Source organism: Anser brachyrhynchus, assembly GCF_964034855.1.
Source record: "Anser brachyrhynchus genome assembly, chromosome: 1".
Classification (NCBI taxonomy): domain Eukaryota; kingdom Metazoa; phylum Chordata; class Aves; order Anseriformes; family Anatidae; genus Anser; species Anser brachyrhynchus.
Window position 1 is genome coordinate 187,652,791 of NC_137694.1, and position 4,841 is coordinate 187,657,631.

Below are 4,841 nucleotides of genomic sequence, written 5' to 3' on the forward strand. Positions count from 1 at the left end.
GCCGATCAATAACAAATCAAGGCTTGCGTTGCCTGCCCTGAAATGCAGATGCATTGTGTTTATGAGAACGAAGAGCCTTCTGGGATCCCTGGGACTGTGCAGAATGGAAAGAACCAGATCTGGTACAGTCTCATCAACAATGGCTTTTAGGATCGTCCCTGAACTGAAGAATATCCCTACTTGTACCTGACCATTGGCTTCGAGAGAGTTAGTTGGAGTGGTCCAAAAACAAAAACTGGGAGCAAAATAGTGGTTCTGAGGTGTGGACAATCAGAAGTCTCTCTGCCTGGTCCCGTCTTTATTTAGCAGTGTAGCTGTATCAACAAGACTCCTTTGTAGAACTGTACAAGGGTGTCTCATTACGTTGGCTTACATCCCCCAAGAAGTGAAAATATTTAAGAAAGCAGTGATAGGCATTAGGGTTTGGCCCATTCCCTCCCTCATTTTTATGTGAAAGTGTGAAATAATTTGATCCATTCCAACACTGGAATAGATGACACACTTGTACAAAGTGACTTCACTCTCCAGAAGCAGAGCAGATCTGTACCATCACAGGCTGATAAAGACAGAAGAGAAGGCAGCAATAGTTTGATAAACTTATTGGGAAGTTGTCTGTAGAACTGGACTTACTGTGAATAAAAAAGATCACAGTGACTCATATTTCTGAATCTTCATCCAAAAACATTTTGAATACCAGCTAACTGATGAGATTAAAATAGTCAATGATGAATGAGGTCTAAGACATTTTATCCTCCAAAAGGCAGATGAGACAAACACATGCCTTTTGATACAACCACATTTGATATGCTAACAAAGTAGGGAGATACAGCAACTGAGGAAGCAGAAGGAAGGAGAAGATGAGGTTAACACAGCTTTTTCAGCAAATTGCACAAATCATGGCTTTTTGTGTTGATAAGAGGAGACTCTTAGGTCCGGTGAGGATGAGAGATTGTAACATGTAAGACATTTGCAGTGGTCCATAACTGTGTATATGTGACAAGACTTTATTTCTATTGTAGCAACTATTGCTCTAAACCCTTTAATAAACAAAAGGGAAAAAAAAATATGAGAATTACACTTAAAGCATTTCTTAACTTCTATTGATTTTACCTTTCTCTTTGGCAGTGGATGGTGTCATCGTGGGGAAACATCAACTTTTTTTGAGCAATCCTTTTAACTGTTCTAAGAAATTCATTTACACAGGCTCTGCTCTGAGGACCATGGATATTAGTTTTCTAATCTTTCTAAGAAAAGAAATAGAACACAGGAAAAGGCAATTCTTATCACTGGAGTGGACTTCCAGAAGTGTATAAGAGTACATTATTAGTTACTTGAACATCCAAAAAGCTTTTACCAATATCATGCCATCCTTACAGCAGAAGTTCTTAATGTCTCTTGGTATCTACGTGTAGTCACCAAGAACTTTATGAGCAGCTGCCACATGAAAACTTATTATTACACAGTTGTATTTTGACTGTGACTGTCAAAACTGTCGCCACTGGGAAATTGGCAACCACAGAAAAAATGTGTTTGAGAACTATAAGGATAACTCTAAATGAGTGCATGCAGAGAGATTTGAGATCATTTTGCCTGTGCTCAGAGCTGGTCCTGAAGTGTGGTGCTGTGCCTGAGTGAAAATTCTAGAATGAAGAGTCAAGTTATGAAACCATGCTCTGTAAGCTGGACCTGGGACCATGCAAACATGCTTTCTGAGCATCCAGGCTGATAAATCCCTGTAAAAATGGTGCTGGGACTGTGTGTTCACCAATGCAGTTGTGCCCATGGGTGCTGTACCTAGAATTCCACCATACCAGGTAACAGGTGATAGCTCCCACCAACAGGGAATCCCCCATTCAGTTTTCTCACAGATTTTAGTATTTAGTCCTATGGACTTCCAGAATCTCAAAACTTTCCCTTTTTCCCCCCATTTTTATTACATTTCAGGTATTTGTCTCCAAGATGACTTGTATTATTTTACATTCATTATAGTAATAACTGTCAAGTCAATCATAATTATTTCTATATGTTTCTATATGTTTTGATACCTATGCATTTAGAGATTTGCTACCAGCAATTTAATGTCTCTACTGGACAGCAATATGCTAGTAATTAGCTGTTTATGAAATATATTTCAAATACTTTATATATATAAATTAGCATGAAAGGAAATAAAGACACTGCATCCTGTAACCTCTTATGAATTCATCCAAGCTGTTTTCATTTTCTGTTTTCACAGTACACTTATTTAAAACCTTGGACATCTGCTGCCACACAAAGTAAAAGACGTATAAAATGGCGATGTGATTTGCTCTATTACGTGCTACATTACAGACTGGGGATAGCTCATATGGGTGCCACTGAAGTTGTTGGTAGTGGACGCCCAAGGGAGCGAGTAGCAATTATCCATGGCCTCATAAATCCCTCTGCCATTGCCAAAGAAAGGCACACAGAAAAGCTACTGTTCTTAGCAAGAGCGATCATCACAGTGTGCTTGCAAGCACATTGTTTGTAGTACAGAATAATCCCTCTGAATGTACATTACCTGAAGAACATTTTTAAAGCCACTTATCCTTGCCAGAGATGACTCTTGTTGTCATTCTCCTGTGTATTCTTCTTTCTTCTAAGTGATGCTGCCAGCAGAGAAATAGTCATGAAGCCTATGCTAAAGTACATGACAAAAAAGATTTGACGCTGTCATTGACATTATCTCTTCTGACAACAGCCAAATTACACTAGCGTGTATATATCAATAGCACTGAGTCTTTGGTACAATTGCTAAAACACAAGAAAGAAAGAATAAAAAGACTGTAGGCCCAGACCAAAAGCATGATTGGCTGCTACAGTAACTTTCTACCTGAACAATAGGAGTTTTTTATATGTGCTAACAAGTGATGCCATGCGATTAGCCCAAATGGCAGCAACCTGTCCTTCTCGATTCACAAGGAAAGTTCCCTACCCCAGGGTCATCTGTGTTGGGAAGAAGAGCTGTTACTAACAGCCATATGTACTTCATAGCCAGTGTACTTCTGACACGAAGTCCTTGGACTCAGAAACTAAAACTCTTCCTCAGAGTCCTACTCCTTCCATCATAATGTCACATTTCTTCAGTTCTGCTCCCCACTGTGAATTAGTCAACCTGTGGCAGAAAATTGAAATTGGCACTGGATTTCAGTGAGGATGGAAAAACACACTTTCTGAAAACTTCAGATCTGATTCTCTGATTCTTTTCTGATGCTGAATGGATCTGGAAAAAAAAAAAAAAAAAAAACAAACAATTACAGAAAAGTAAAAAGGAGAGTTATTCAAGAATAAACAATAGGCTAGGGTCACAGTATTCACCTGGGGTGGGAAAGACCTCCTATCTAGGCTCATTTTTTTAGAGAAATCTTGTTGATTAGGGGCTCCTGGCAGTGCTGGAAGTAGTTTCTCTAAACCCCAATCCAGCTGCATGAATAACAGCATAGTCCCTAGGCAGGAAAAGAGCAGCACATACAAAGTAATTTTATTGCATTCATGCTACATAGTTCCTCTTTTTCTTCATTAAATTTTAATTGCCCTCTGCTACCAAACCATTCTGCATTGACCAGCATTGTTCTCAGCCCCATCGGACACTAAAAGATAGTTCTTCACAGCCATCTCCTGCAAGGCTTGTTGTAGGACTTCACTCCTTGAGGGCTTGTAGCTCTTCATTCTTTGAGCTTCACCAAGCCATTGTTCTTCAATCTCTTTTGTTTCTCCAAGTCCTATTTCAGTCCCATTTCTAATCTTTGTTTCTATTTTTGTTTATTTTGAAACCTTCTAGATTTTCACCTCTATGCAAATCCCACCCCCTGGTCCTTCCCTTGTTCCTGAACTAATTCTTCACTTGCCAACAAGTAAGTACCAACTGCAGTCCTGCACTGAATACAATCACGTTTACACTTAAGATCTTCCTATAGGCAAAAAGAAGTGAAGATTTTAAACAAAGCCAAAGATTTGTTGCTAGTGTAATGAAGTTTTAACTCTCTAATCAAGAAGTTATTATTAGCGTCAATCTAATTATTAGCGGGAAAGAAGAGAGGAGAGGAGGGGAGAGGAGGGGAGGGGAGGGGAGGGGAGGGGAGGGAGGGGAGGGGAGGGGAGGGAGGGGAGGGGAGAGAGACAAATCACCAGAGGAAGTCATAGTATTATAAAAAAGACTTCAATAAGGATACAGTTAAAATTGTTTTACACCCACTTCTTAACACTTGCCCTTTTTTCCACTGTTGTGGTCCACCTTCCACTCTCCCTGAGTGTAAAGCTCCTTTGTTTCAGTGTTGCAGGTCATTGGTATGCCAGGTCTTTGCCAAGAGGAGTATGATGCTGATGACGGGCATTTCTTCCTCCATGCTCACTGCATGAAGCTATCATTATATATCTTCTATCACACCGTACACCTTGCTCTCAGTTTTCAGGATGGCATTTCTTTCACTATCAGTGGTTGACCACTGAAGAGCTGTTTACAGCCCTGTGGTCTCCAGGATCACGTCGTGCCCTTCTGTTATCTTCTCATTCCTGCACTCCTCTGTATTCCACGGTGTGTCATCCCTCATTGAGACCTCTGCTATGATACCATTCCTTTATATTGCATCATTTTTCCAGGGTCAGAAGTATTTAGTTCCACACAAAATAACAGCTTGTTAATGCTATCTATTTAAAAATTATGGTTATACCATATGATTATACAGAGCTAAGCAATAGTAAAACAAATTAAGCAATGGCCACCTGGTCATTAGGAAACTGCTGTTAACGAACAGCTTGTTTAGCTAAACAAGCTAAAGCAGAGCTGCAGGCAGCCCAAGAAAAACCCAGTCAAAGCCTGA

At 39.9% G+C, this 4,841-nt stretch overlaps 1 long non-coding RNA gene across 1 annotated transcript; it reads right to left on the minus strand.

Annotated features, from left to right (window-relative positions):
- Window positions 1–803: 803 nt before the first annotated feature.
- Window positions 804–4,000, minus strand: LOC308183084. Its single transcript, XR_013942254.1, has 3 exons — window positions 3,884–4,000; window positions 3,340–3,467; window positions 804–3,244 (listed from the first exon to the last, which is right to left on the minus strand). It is a non-coding gene; the product is annotated as an uncharacterized lncRNA (long non-coding RNA).
- Window positions 4,001–4,841: the final 841 nt, after the last annotated feature.